The following is a 16,234-nucleotide window of genomic DNA, read 5'->3' as shown; positions in this document are numbered from 1 at the left end:
CTTATCACATCGTCATCTACCTATTTTTCCTTATGCCTTCTCATGTTGATGGGAGTATGCGTCGACATATACAATTGCTGCAACCTTGGTTTTAGGGGCAGATAACGCATGGCTTTTTGTGGGATCTTAGTAATTTTATTCTGAGATGTCATTTTGAACCTCAACTCATTGCATGCAAGGCATTATCCAATACTTTATTCTCTTTGTAGAATAAAATACAATTGTTTTTGCACGCGTGAATTTTTTCATAACCTAATCCAAGACTATTCAACACCTTTTGCACATGTCTGTGGTCTTTCGGCAAACAAATGTCTTTTGGAAGCATTCTCTTGAAAAGCCCCAAAAAATAATCGAAGCATTGGTTCGACATAGATACTTTATTTTTCCATGCATTAGTTCCACAATAATTGTGAGAACCGAAAAGCTCTCGCACCCCGGGTATAACTCTTGGTTGACATTTTTTAATAGTTTTTCATATTGTTCGAACTTTGCACTGTCCATTGGTGTAGGCTCATCATCTTCCCCTTCTTGATTGGTGTTTGTCGATCCAAATGGAAAAGCATCATTTATAATATACATGACTTGTTCATTAGGATTCACAATAGGTTCAACATTGTCCACTCTTGTGGTGTTTGAAGATGAAACATTGTCTAATTGTTCCCCATGATGGTTCCAAGTATTATATGTCTCAATCATTCCATTCCTTACTAAAGGAATCGAACATTTTCAATTGTCTCCCTTAACGTGTTGTTACACCTCCTACAAGGACACCGGATTCTAGTTGCACCCGGGCTGTGTGTACGTGCAAAGTCAATAAAATCCTCGATTCCATCTAAGTATTCGTCCGTGCATATATTCAGGTTCTGTATCCACATTCTATCCATAATTCCTGCAACCACAATTATAGTACAACAATCAAAACAACTTCATACAAATGATAGTGTCACCTTATGCCTCCGGTAAAGGCCCTATCCCATTTGGGAATGCATAGTTATGTTACGTAATTTACGGCTACATCAAATTAGATTTCGACGTGGATGAATTTCGGTAGCATCTCAGTACAATTTTTCAGATGTACGACGCAGATACAAAATACCTATGTGCCACCTGAAGAACGTACAAAGATGACACCGAAATCTCCACAACTGAAACTTAATCCTGCAACCATAAACTACACGCCATAATTGTGCATTCCCAAACTGTCCAAATGATGGGACAATTCAAGAATTAATTGGACCACAGTCATGCTTTTGCATCCATGTGCCAAATCCAACTAATCCTCGAATGGGAAACTAAGTTTTACTAAAAATAAAAAACAAGTACGAAGTTAATTTCAATTAACTCCGTACATCACAACACATATTTGTACGTCACGTATAAATTTAACAACATAATATAAATATAATTTCACAAAACAATATAAACATAATTTCATAACACAATATAAACATAACAACATAATTTCAACGTAATTTAATTTATTTGATATTTTTTTTAAATATAACAAAGAAAATACCTTCTCAATCATTCTCCACGAATCACTAATCACACACAATATCCCTATAGATAATGAAATTCATGGCGTTAGTATGAATTTACATTAATACTTTTACCCTAACAAAACAAAACGCTTATCAAACACACTATGATAGCTCGATCAACCTAGAAAAGAAGATGGAGGGAGTATTAGATGATGAAGTTGGGAGAAAATGGAAATGACGGATGTTGGATTGAGCAAAACCGAAGGGGATAAGTGTAGAGGCAAAGTCTACAATTTTTGTGTAGTTTACCTCTGCACAAGCTGAATCCTGATTATGAAGATCACTTTTGGACGAATGATTTTGCACGACAAGCAAGATATTTGTCACGCAAATGACCTTTGGTCGATGAAACCTCTGTTAGTCGCACAAAGGTTATTTGCGCGACAAAAATAACTTATTTGTCGCGCATGTTTACCATTTTTTAATTTTATTTCCTTTACTTTATAATTTATTCTTTTCAACTGTGCAACCTTTACATAATCTAAATACAGATTAATAATAAAGTTGGCTCTTGGACGAATGATTTTGCGCGATGAAGAGCGAAATTGTTCATCACGCAAACAATCTTTGTGCGACAAAAGTAGTTTGTTTGTCGCCCAAGTTTACCATTTTTTTTTTATTTCCTTTACTTTATACTTTATTCTTTTCAACAAATTGCGCGATGAAAACATGTATCGTCACGCAATGCATATTTTTGAACTTTTTTTTAAAGTTTTTCCGTTTTCTTTTTATGTAATGTAAAATTTTATTTTAATCTAATTAAAAAATTAGACTGAATTAAACATTAAATTAATTACCAAACCTAATTTACTAGCCCAAATACAAATTATAATTAATGTAAGTATTAAATACTCATCCATATCACATAAATTTATTAATTAAAATAAATATAAAATCCACAAAATCTTATTTAAACAATTTTTTTTTAACAATTCAACTTCAAGCCTCCTCCGCCTCCGCATCCCACATCATATCAAACTTCCACTGCAAAAAATGCTGCCTGAAAAGCCCATCCAGATGCTTTCGTTGCTTCTCATCGGTTTCGTCAACATCCCAATGAACCTACATTAATGCCAATAACAATAATAAATATACATTATTTAATACAAACTTACCGATAACTCCCCCAGCATGTACCTTTTCAACTCCTCATGTACCTTTTTCCAATACGCAAACTCAGCAGAACATTCCCTCCACACTAAATCGCCAATATCATAAATAGGTTCGGCGTACGACTCAACCATACGTTTTTCTACAAAGTACGACACTTGCTTTCGTCGATACCTCTCTGAGCACACTACAAGTTTCTTTTTGCCAGAACCTTCTCTAGAATTGGCCATAGCTTTTGAAACACAAAACTTTTGAAGTTTAGGGTTCTGAAACTGTGTTTTTATAGTAATAGGAACCCTTTGCGCGACAAACACATTGGTCGTGCAAAGGCCTGAGTTCGTCGCACAAACGCGTCATTACTGCCCAATAAATGGGATAATTTGAACACAATTTGACTTTTTTCTTGAGCGATGAAAGAAGATCTCAGTCACGCAAAGTGTGCTTGTATGACGATCGTTTCGTTGCGCAATTTCTTTAGTGACGACATAATTGATTGTAATTATAAAGTTTGCGTAAACATAGATTTCTATGTTTACGTAAACTATATAATTACAATCAAATTTTTAGTCAACTATTTATTCTAAAAATAAATATTACCTTAAATATTTATTCTAAAAATAATTAATACCATAATCCATTCAATTATTTAAAAAATGAAAGGAATTTAAGCCTAATTAAGTCGAAATACATAACTTATAAAAAAAAAACCTTTCAATTTAAATATTGTCCTAAAAAACATAAATTTAAAACTACTATTTTGATGGTCCTCCATTCCACTCGACATCATTACGCCACCGATTGTAACATCCCTCCAATGCATCCTCCATCAACTTCATCAACTGTTCATTCGTATCATCATCAAGAATATACTTACATTGTTACACATATATGGAAATAATTAATTCCACCATATAACAACAAATTTCACAAAATTAATTATTGATTCATCAACAATATACTTACTAATAATTCATCCATCATTGCCTTCTTCGCATTCTCGGGCACAAATTTCCAAGAACACCACTCAGCAGTAGGACAATTATTCCTCATGGCTACAGCGATTGCATGCGTGAACTCAAAATGTTCCCTCAAATCATGAGGGTTGGCGTCGCGCACACTCTGATCCTTATTTTTGTCCTCCATCCTGGCACAAACAGAATTGTGAAGAACAAGGAGAATATAATTGTGAAGAATAAGGAGAACATAATTGTGAATAATAAGAACATCAGAAGCGCATATTTATAGGAAAGTTAGGGCCTTTGCGCGACGAAGCTTTTGTTGCACAAGCATATGTACTAAATGCAGTCCTGATTACTCTTATTCACCTGCAGTGAATGGTTGTGACAAACCCTTTGTTGTGTAAAGGTCACGTTTTCGTCGTGCAAGATTTTTGCGCCAAAAAAATTATCCCACGTTTTTCTTGCTGACTTTGTGCGATGATGACACGTGTTCGTCGCTTTAGGTATTCGTCACGCAATGTTTTTTTTATTTCCTTTCTTTTTTGCGCGACGACACTGTTTCTTTCGTTATGCAAGGACATCTTGTGCGACAAAATTTTCTTTGTCGCACAAAATCTCGTCGCGCAAGCTGTTTTTTCTAGTAGTGAATGGTATGTAATTTCTAGTAATGCAACCAAATACACATGTTTTACATGTTTTCTGTTTTATTTTCTCTTTGCAATAATTATTAACCACATTCAATTCTCTTTTCAAAGATAGTATCAAAGATTTTAAGGTGGGATTCCACCAACATGATTTAAAATTTTCGTGGAATCCAAACACGAAACCACCATCTTTATATGTTTGGACTTTGTCTATCCAAGTGTTCTACACTCATCCAGGAAAAATAATGAATACTGTGAGTTTAATATCTACATATATGAGTTATTGGTGTTAGCCTAATAGTGAGGGTGAATATATAGGGCACTGTTTGAAACTCACCAATATAATTCTTTCCTCAAAGATCATCTTTACTAATAATTATCTAAATTTGAAATTATTTGACTGTTGGATTAAATGATGATAGTCATAAGAAATTTGAAAAATCGTATTCATATATTTTCTTCACTATAATTGCATGCATGTCTTAATGATTTTGAATTTGTCTAATTTTTTGCAAGGATCATCTTTGGATAATGTACTAAAACATAGATGGGTTGGAACATTGATAAAAGTTATGAAATGACCACCACAATATATCCCTCAAATAAAGTTATTGAGGGATCCTTAATGGAAGGGGAATATATATATATATATATGGGCTACGTATTATATATATTATACAGATACCTGTATATTTAATTTAAAAATGCATATTGCACCTAATAGTTTGATTAGTTATTTTTTCTCTTCCCATGGTGGTACATGATATGGTTGTTAAGCTAGCCCAAGGCATCTTAGATTGAAGCCAATCAAAGGGCTAGTATGTTCTTGTTATTGCATGAATATAAAGACAAGAGTAAACACACCAAATTTGCATAAAATGATAAAGGACATGCACATGTACAATTTTGGTGATGTGATCTATAGTTTTGTGTATTTATCATTTTTAGTAAAATAAGAGATATTTCATTAAAAATATGTATGTGTATTATTCAGAAATTATCTAAAAATACGATGAAATGTTCGACCACATATAACATTTTAGTATTTATTATCTGAAATTTTAATTTATTTTAATTTTTCAGTAATGATTATATACACATATAGTATGTGAATTTTACATGTAATATTAAAAAAAGTGTGACAAATACATGTACGAACGTCAAAATTATGTACGTAGATGTATAATTTGCATATAGGGCTTTGGTTTTAAAAAGTAAAGTGCTTTTACCATACCACTGAGTGTATGAAAATGAAAATGTTTATAAATATACGTACGGATACACAGATATATATTACCAACTGAAGTATCAATATCTTGCAAGGCCACGTACAGAAAACAAAAAAACAAAACAAATAATAATAATAATAATAATAATAATAATAATAATAATATTAATGCGGGAATAAAGAAACAAGTTTCTAACCTTAATTAGTTAGAAAAAGCGATGGAAGTAATTAAATTAACAATTTTGTGTAGTTTGCAATAAATTAATCAAGGAAAGAATCAATTTAGTGGCTTGTTTATAAGCCAACATGCATGAATGTGGAGAATAGGCTTTCGATTTTAGCCTTAATTTGTGGCCATACAAAATTAAGAATCATTAGTGTCTTGCTGATAGGCAAAGTTATATAATTAAAGTAGCATGAAAGGCTTATCTCAATAAGAAATTTGGCTGAGTACCTTAACTACGTTTTAGGGATTGCTTTAGGAGACATAATTAAAGATGATCAATGTGTAGTGCGTAACCTTTGACAAAACTTACCGTCCATGTCAATCCCACTAATATTAATTACTTGATGAATGAGATTTATTAATGGGAGAAATTTTATAGCATGATAACTGCCACACTACAACATATTGTTATTATTCATTTATGTTACAACACATATTTTCATAAAATAATAATTTATTATTTACTCAAATGATAACTTGTAAATAAGTAACACACCATGTCACACTCAAATTTTCTCCCATTTATTGAATTTGATCATCCCATAAAAAGTCCCCAAGTATGGTGAGGTACCTCGGGAAGCATTTTTGGCTAACCACCATAAACTATGGTGTATGCTCACTATACACCTAATCAATTAACACGTGTCATTTCACTTAATCTTGTTTTTTTTTTCAAAATTGAAAAACTAACATTTAATGTGAAAGTTAACTAGAATTAGGTGAAATTACACGTATCAATTGATTAGGTGTATGGTGAGCATACACCATATTTATTATGGTGAGCAAACATACTCCCGGTAACTCGAAAGTGTCTAAAGTACCTTAATTAATATATTAAAGTGGTGTCCACTCTTCATAGCACCCACTTCTACAATACCCAAGCACCGCGTAAGTTTAGCCTCTTGCATGTATCATGCTGCACTCAACCAAAATGCGATTTGGTGTTAATGAATCAAATCCCCACTTCTAATAAATTAAGTACGAAAAAAAAAGGAAAGCATTATGTTACAAATCCACTTAAGTAAATCTGCCCCCCTTCCCCCCTCCCCCCTCTAATTTTTTATTTTTTTATTCTCACCCAATTGAGGATTCTAGTTGCTTGTTATGTGGGTGTGTTTGATTAATGGATAAGAGTATCCACACATTATACACGCATACACACAGGGAGAGAGAGAGAGAGAGAGAGAGAGAGAGAGAGAGAGGTTGAGTGGTTTGGACATGCACGTATCCTTTTGAAATATGGCCGGGCTGCTGTCGCTTTATTTTTGCTTTTGAGGCTTATAAGAGGGACATTTCTCATCTTAGTGTTGGCATCCTCTCACAAGTAAATCAATCAGTAGAGTGTGTAAGAGGAGTAGAGAGAACGACGCTACAGCTAGTACTAGCTATAGCGACTGCATACAGAATTAAACATGGGAGAGTCGAAGTTGAGTTTATTTCTCATCAAGATCAAGCCTTACTTGGCTATGGTCTCTCTTCAATTTGGATATTCAGGCATGTATATCATTAGCATGGTCTCTTTTAAGCATGGCATGAGTCACTTCGTTCTCTCGGTTTATCGTCACGTTGTTGCCTTCTGTGTCATCGCACCCTTCGCCTTTGTTCTTGAAAGGTCATCTCTCTCTCTGATTTATTACCTCATGTATCCCAAAAATACACGCAGGCATATATACATAGGCGTTTGACGCTCAAAATACTTGTTACAAAAATGCTTATACTCCTATGTTGTTACGAAAAATAGTCTATTGTTAATCTGTAAGATTGTTAATATGAATCATACAATATATATTTAAACAAAATTCACGTGTGATTTTTCAAATTACTAATTTGACAACAAATAATATACCAAACTGTGTGGTCAAATTAATACAGGTTTACATATCATATTTCATTTTTTGCCCTAATAATTTGACCACATTGTTTTTGCCTCTTTTTTACAGGAAAGTAAGGCCGAGAATGACACTCCCGATATTCCTCCGAATAGTTCTGCTTGGTTTTCTTGAGTAATGCTCTAACTTTTATTTTTTCTTCTTCTGATAAACAAGTGAAATTTGACACTAGTTTACACCAAAAAACAAAAGGGAATAATAAGGTGAAAGTATCGCCTAAGGGGTAAACCAAATAACTTGTAGATTATTGCATGTACAATTATCATATATTAATATGATAATTAACATTTGAATACAGGCCGGTTCTTGATCAAAACTTGTACTTTTTGGGAATGAAGTACACGTCAGCGACATTTGCATCTGCTGTTGTCAATGTCCTTCCGGCCATTACCTTCATAATGGCACTTTGTTTCAGGTAAAAGTTAATAATCATTCCTGCACTTATGCATGCATGGTTAGCATTTTTAGTGCGCTTATGCATGCAAATAAAAAGGTTTAAGGTATGTTTGGGAGACAACACATTGGAAGGCACTACGGGGAATTGGCATATACTGTTCCAATTACATTGTGCCACGTCATGTGTCTAGAATGGTTTTTCTTTAAAAATGAGCAATAATGAACTCTTACAAACGAGTAATGCTACACTTTCTAAATATTTGTACTATCATTTGTACCACATTTTTAATAGAGGTAGATTTATTAACACATGAATCTCATTTTTATTAAAGAGAATACAAATGATTTACAAATATACGATAAGAGTAACATTTTTGCATACAAATATAACACTAAGTTGTAATAGCTACGTAAATGACCATGTTGAATAGTTTTGGACACAAAAAGACGAGGTTACCCCTTTACTTAAATTTTTTATTTTAGATAAGCATGTTAATGTATCTCTTTTCTCTCTCTACCAGTACACACCAAAATTATAACGACATCACAATAAGAATATGATAAAAACATAATAAATAGGGTAAAAGACTGTTTACTACCCTAATGTTTCGTGATTTTCAACATTTAGTACATCAAATTTTTTTCGTCTCAAATTCATACCTAAAGTGTATATTTTAAGATGTTATTTACGTGCATTACCTTATTTTTCTTCCTCTTATTTCTCTGCTCAAATCATGGTTGACATGACTCTATCATAGTTCACATAACATGACAGAAAAAGATTCATCATTAGTTTGTGGGAGATTACTACGGAAACTTATGTATGACATGACGTAAGCCTTGCTCATGGCACTCTCATTAAAGGAAAAATTTAAAGTATAATTAATTTTTGACAATAAATTAAAGGAAGTTTGCTGGTGCACACCAGGACATAATTAAATTCGTTAAAATAATGTTTTACTTTTTAAGGAAAACTAATGAAAATTTTTTGAAAATTTTGAGTTTTAAAAATAAGAACAAAATAAAGAGTGAAGTGATTCGTAACAGGATTGACTTTTTAGTGTAAAAATGTGATTTTTCGTTAAAATAAACAGTATCAGGAGTTTTTCCAAGAACTTTTCATTAAATTTCCCTATTTTTCATCTACACATAAGTTTGGATCTTTCTTCACGCAGAGCAACTCATGTATCGCAGATCAATGTCTCAAATCTTATATGAGTCCAAATGTGAGGCAAATCACTTCTAACGCACTGGAGACTTAAAAAGTCATATTTGAGTAGTATAAGATTTGAGTGTGAGGTAGATCCCAACCGACAAGGAAACGATTTTATTAAACTAAGAAAAATAAGATTGAGTTTTGAGTCCGACCATCTTCAATGCACAATTTTGAGTTTAGACTCGAATATTTTCTTCTCCAATTCAAAGACTCACATCTTAGGACTCAAAATATAATAATATAGAACTAAGAATCCTTTGCATTAGAGAAGAAATTCAAAATACTCAAACCCACCACCTTTCTTTATGACTCAACTATAAGAATATAAATCTAACATTTGAGTGAGTCTTTGTACTGAGATGCTCGTAGAGTATAATTTTGTCAAAAAGAAAAAAACATGGTAAGCTTGCTACAAACTAGTTGATGGGCGAGTGATACTTCTCTTCTTAATATTAGTAAGAGAACTTGACGTTGTATTCTGCATCCTCTATCATTCCCTTTTCTCTTTAAAGAAAAAATAAACTTCTTAGCTAGGATGTATAAAGACTCACTAAATAGAAAAAAGTGAACCAACAAGTTCGGATTCTCTACTTGTGGAATACAATGCTATTTTACAAGAGAATTAGAGATATAAGATATTGTTCTCTTTTCTTCTGATGTATCTTTCGTCCATATCTATCCACAAATATAATTCCTCTCTATTTCCAATCTCACAAACTCTTATTAATTTTGAGGTATAGCATGATAAGACTAATAGCTAGGATTCCCAAAAGAGAATTAGAGATAATTACTTAGTCAAAATAACACAATGTCCAAATGTTATTTGATCAATAGTATATGATTTGTTCTTATAAAAATTGCATGATACATTGATACTATCATATACGTACAATCTTGTTAAGTTTACAAATATCAACACAATCTCATTCGGTTGATATTAATATTTTATCTAAATTAAAATCCCATTTTTAATAGAATAGAGTCCAAATTAATTAAAAAGTTTACCGGAGTCTTGTCCTAATTAATGTTTGAGTAACTAGGCTAGAGACTGTCAACGTTAAGAAGCTACATAGCCTGGCGAAGGTAATTGGAAACAGTGATCACAGTGGGAGGAGCAATGATCATGACATTATACAAAGGCCCCATTGTGGATATCATACGAGGACACTCACACAGTCACAACAGCAGCACCACCGAATCCAGCGAACAGCATTGGATCGCTGGCCCCTTAATGCTCTTAGGCAGCTGCGGTGGTTGGGCAAGTTTCTTCATTCTTCAAGTGAGTACCTATTCACAATATTTCTAACGTACTTCTATAGGTAATTAACATTTTGTTACCAGTTCGAAAAATGTTCTCTTGTCGAATTGTGAATGTAGATTATTAGTTAGGTTAACTGTTGTTTGAATTTGTTGTTTAGATTAATAGTCTGATAACATAAATATTTTGTCAATGAATATAAGTTTGGCATATAGACTCTATTTGCCATGTTAGTACTTATAAAACTATTGTCACATACTAAAACTACAGTATTACTCTATACACTCCCAAATATAGATGAGTCACACACATAGAATTGTGTTAGAAAGTATCATCAATGATATTTATTTTGTGTGTCTTAATAACATTACTCAAATTAGAATTCTACGTGATGAATGCTTGAGATTAATAGTTTGAAAACGTAAGTAGATATGTCACACTATCTATTAACCTCTCACAATTTCGTATATATTAATTTATATGATAACTAAGTTAATCCAAGCTTTTATATGTGTTACTATATATCAGTCCTTTACTTTGAAGAAGTACCCGGCAGAGCTCTCTCTCACAGCTTGGATATGCTTGATGGGTATGTTGGAAGGTGGAGTAATAACATTTGCAGTGGAACGCAAATTGAGTGTCTGGGTTATAGGCTGGGACTCAAGGCTCCTTGCTTCCGTTTATTCTGTGAGTACATATACAACACTACACTCCCATAATTCACAATCTGGCCTTTGTATAACATATAATAAAATCATTTGAGACGTTATATTACTCTTGTGAATAATTAGGGAGTGGTTTGTTCTGGGATGGCATATTATGTGCAAGGAGTTGTCATTAGGGAACGAGGCCCCGTTTTTGTGACCGCTTTCAGCCCCCTCTGCATGATCATCACCGCCGCTCTAGGGGCTATCGTTTTAGCTGAGCAAGTCCACCTCGGAAGGTATAAGGCTAAAATTCCTCTCTAAATTTCATAGATCTATTTGATTGTCTCTACTAATCATATGTTGTACTATCTCTCCAATTAAATAAGAAACTTGTGAGATGTATGACTTCCACCTCTACTAGAGAGATGATACAACCCATGAGCCAATTTCTTTGCTAAAAATATTAAAGACATACACACCCTAGCTCACGTAAATAACTGTCAACTATAGATGCATACAAGTTTTATGGTGAATCTTGCATGTACTATTAACGGCTAATAGTCTCCGATGCATGAATAATGCACAAAACAAAGGAATCATCATTTTTTTTACTTATACTGCTGGTTGTCTCCCTTGTGCTTTGTCTCAGTGTAATTGGAGCCATTTGCATAGTGTTCGGCCTCTACACTGTGGTCTGGGGCAAAAGCAAGGACCCTCTAGCATCAAGCGCGCCGTTGAAAGATGAGAAAACTCGTAACCTTGAGTTGCCAGTGAGTGCCGATCATCACAATAGCATAAATGATCGTACCTGATCACAAGATTTCATTCCCAAGATTCCTAAACCAAAAGAATAATTAATTGATAAGGTCGATATACATATCGATGTTTTGATTTGATGTATTCCTGCTGATCCGTCTTACAGTTACAAAAAGGGCCATAAAAGATTTTGCACAAATATTTTCTGGAACCTCCTTAATTATGTCATGTTGTATTTTAGGTACATGCATGTGTTAATTTTTGCGTTTTGATCATATGCATCTTGAGAGTGAACGAAGTGGTCAATGTAATAGTTCTTGCCAGTTATATATGTTTGTGTATGTCTTAGTTCGATCTCTGTGTTCATCTTCAATTTCCTCTTCCTCCTTCGTATGTACCTCGAATATTCCACAATTTTTTACAGGTGTGTGTAAAATGTCTACATAGAATTTTGCTTCACATCTGTATGTACGGCCTGAAAAATATAAAATTTACTGCTTTATAGATCATGGGCTTCATTGTGAACCACTAATAAAATGAGAAAGCGAACACAACCCTTAAACAGTCCGGATTGGGTTACCTAAATATAATAAATATGAACTCGGTTTTTTACTTGTTTTTACATAAACAAGTCTAACTCGAACTCTTTGAAAATTAAAAGTAAGAACTATATGGTTTTATATCAGGCCAGGTAATACAATCCGAATTCACGGATCCACAGACCCTTATACTTATGCCCACCCCTAGAAGACTTTTAGATTGTATCATGAATTTTAGTTGCAACGCCGTGTAAATTATATATGTGACGATAATGATTTATACAGTGTATGTATATGAATTTGTTCTAGATGGATTGTTCATTTTCTTTGTCAATTTGAGATGTAAGCCCCTTTGTGTATTGACCAAAGGAATCATCGGTGACTAATGGTTTGATATAGTGAGCTCGAACTTTTAACATACTAGTTTAAAAGTTGACAGAACAAAATTGCATTATAAAAATGATTTAAGTCTTCCACAAGTCATATCAAGAAATTGTGGTGCATATGTAATCCAAATTAAAACTAGCAAATAGATTTTTCATGATCACCACGAGTGAGGACTTTATTTGACTTTACAATTCAATTGTGCCTTGTCAAAACTCAAAGTATGTTGTGATGCGGAAGACATTGGCTAAAATGTTGTGACAAAAGTTAGAAGACAAGTACACGACGAAGAGTACAGAGAACTGACTACACTTGAAAAAAAAACTCTATTGCTTTCATATATAGAAGGTTCAAAGATGATTAGACGTCTTGAGGCTTTTAATAAGTTGATTACTGATGTGATAAATTTAGATGAAGATAAAACCTTAATTTTGTTAAATTCTTTATTTCTATGAGCATGTTGTTACCACTATGGATGGTAAAGAAATTGTGAATTTTAGAGATGTCTCAAATGGCTTGATAAGCTATGAAATTTTGCATAGAGTTAAAAACCCCCTAGTTTTTATTTGTTAGAGATAGATCGTTGGAAAGGAATTTTCCTAGTAGGAAAAGTCACATTCTCAGCTTAGAGGAAGCTCTAAAAACAGAATTTTTTTGACATAGATGAATGTGCGTAGTGTCATAGTAAGGATCATTAGAAGAAAGATTACCCTAAGTTGAAGACCAAGGCAAAGGCAAAGTGGGCTATGAATTCTAATGCTAGTTTTGCTTTCACCGTTTCATCATATGAGTTTTCTAAAAATAAATTTTTTTTTGACATAGATTGTTCAATACCAATTATACTCATCATATGACTTTTCAAAGGGATTGGTTTTCAAGCTTGAAATATTTTGATGGTGGAATTGTTACCACGGACGATGACAATCTATGTTAAACAATAGTATAGTTTGTTTAAGTTGCATGGTGGTGTGGTTTGAGAGTTGACAAGTGATGTGGTTTAAGAGTTGACAAGTGTTTGATATGTACTAAATTTGTAGAAAAATACTTATTTCTTTGAAAGTTGATAGGCTAGATGTTCAATTCCTTTCACATAATAATGTATTAAAAGTCACTTATGATGTGCTTGTTGTGATTAAAGCTCCTAGATGTGGTCATTTGTATTTATTACAAGGAAGCATTGTGACATGTGAAGCAATGTCAGTCTCAAAAAATATGGCGTATGAGATTAGCAGTGGCAATCTCAAGAGCTCTCGTTTACCAAAAGGTGCTCTAACCAAATGAGCTATGATTTCAATTTCTTTCTTTGTTTAGACTTCATTTTTTATTTTTACCATTTGTTGGAACCAAATTAGTGTACAGTCGTAGGAGGTGGAGATGCACAAATATGAGTAACCTATAAAAAAAAAAAAAAAACAAACAACGGTGAGCTAGCTAAAGACCCTAGGAGGGGTGTGCCAATTAAAGGTTTTTTGATGGTCAAGTTAGTAAGCAATATATGACTCAAACAGTGGGCAAAAGAATAAGTATACGATAATTATGTTACCAGAGACCAACCCTAGAATGGTGTATTTATACCAATTGAGGATGAGACATTTTAAGGTAGTAGAATCTTTATTAAACACGGAGAAGTCCATAAGATATTTAAGGATAGATATTGCATCCTCTTAAGAGTACGATTAATTGCGACGCACTCCAATCATTAGATTGTAAAAACTCCAAGATTTTAGGAAACCTGTTGATTCCTTGCTAGATTGGGTTTCTGTATCTTGCAAAGTATGTATGGTTAATCTCAACAAAGTCGTTAGACTTCACCTGATTCCGGATCAGAATGATGGAGGCATCGCTGCTCTGTTTATTCAGCTTCGTAGCGGAGGCTGTGGAGTCTATAACCGGATTTATGTGGTATGTATCTGAAAGGACCTATTAGCCTTGAGGACGGATGGTTATCCAAAGACCATGCCTTTTGGAGTAAGTCGGAACAAGTACCATTTTAGTTCTTATGGTATCTTGAATCTTGTGAATGCTGCAAAGAATTCGAGTCGTTCAGCATTTACGTATGTTGCCTTGCAAATCGTTACAACATTGATGGCATGATTTGTAAATCATTCCATCAATGCATTTGAGTAATTCAACATTCACGCATGTCCACGAAGAATGATGGACTATTATTTGTTGCTTTCCTAATTACTTCAGCCGTCAAATTTGTTGAACTCGAGGCAACACGATTCGGATTCAATGGTGAGATGATTCCGAAATATCATCCATAAATATCTTAGGATCTCTTCATTTTGACTTCTCCAAAATTCCCAAGTCTTTTCGTTAGAAAAGAAAGCGCAAAACTTTTTACACCCTTTTACCTGAATTCCTCATTTTTTTCTAGTCTCTTTTTTTTTTCTCCATTTTTTCTTCAATGGTTGCTTCTTCAAGTAGATTCCCTATGATGACCATCAATTCTTTTTATGACCTTTGATTGATGAGAACACGTAGTCGAGGATATGCATTAGAAAAAAGCTCTTGGAAAACGGATACAGAAATCGACAAAGTTCTTGTGGAAGGAATCATTTAACAAATCTCTCATTATGAGTAGCTTGCAAACGTTGTGTTGGTTGTTAAGAAGGAGGAAGGGAAGTGGCAAGTCTATGTAGATTACATTGGCCTTAACAAAGCTTGACCGAAAGATAACTTTCTATTTCCACGCATCGAACTTCTGGTAGATTTGACATCTTGCAACCAACTACTTAGCCTCATGGCTGCATATTTAGGTTATAATCAGATCCTGATATACGAAGTAGACAAAGAAAAAACCTCTTTTGTCATTGAAATGGGAACTTATTGTTACAAGGTTATTATTTGGTTTGAAGAATGCAGGCACGACCTACCAACGCATAGTCAACTAGATTTTCAAGGATCTCATTGGCAAGACTATGAAAGTCTACTTTGATGACATATTGGTCAAAGAACCCAAGAGAGAAGATTAAATTCAAAATTTGGTAAAGGCATTTGAACTTCTACTGGAGTATCAAATGAAACCAAACTCCACCAAGTGCACTTTGGTGTTTCCTCATGCAGATTCTTAGGGTATATTTGGTTCCCTATAGAGGAATTAAAGCTTATCATAACCAAATCAAGGATATCTTAGATGTGAAATCACCGACGATGAAGAGAGAGATTCATAGCCTAACATGTAGAGCAGTAACTCTCAATATGTTTATATCCAGATTGACTAAAAATGCATACATTCCTTCAAGACTTTGAAAAGGGATTAAAGAAAAAATGGGATGAGGAGTGCAAGAAGGCCTTCCTAAAAGGCTTCTTGACTTCACCTCCTCTACTTTCCAACACACAACCGGGTGAAGACTTATACGTCTATTTGGCTGTATTAGAGGTAGTAATCATCTTAGCTTTCATAAGACAAGAATTGGGGCATAACTCCTTATATTC

The 16,234-nt window shown here is 33.7% G+C and overlaps 1 pseudogene across 1 annotated transcript; it reads left to right on the top strand.

Annotated features, from left to right (window-relative positions):
• The first annotated feature begins 7,013 nt into the window (after positions 1-7,013).
• On the top strand, positions 7,014-12,224 carry LOC103454096 (WAT1-related protein At4g08300-like; annotated as a pseudogene). Its single transcript, XR_011575932.1, has 7 exons — positions 7,014-7,320; positions 7,649-7,711; positions 7,896-8,012; positions 10,250-10,488; positions 10,996-11,154; positions 11,259-11,410; positions 11,764-12,224. The product of XR_011575932.1 is annotated as a WAT1-related protein At4g08300-like (transcript).
• The last annotated feature ends 4,010 nt before the right edge of the window (positions 12,225-16,234 follow it).

The sequence above is a fragment of the Malus domestica genome, chromosome 15 (assembly GCF_042453785.1).
Source record: "Malus domestica chromosome 15, GDT2T_hap1".
Taxonomy (NCBI): Eukaryota; Viridiplantae; Streptophyta; class Magnoliopsida; order Rosales; family Rosaceae; genus Malus; species Malus domestica.
This window is presented reverse-complemented; position numbering and strand designations above follow the sequence as displayed.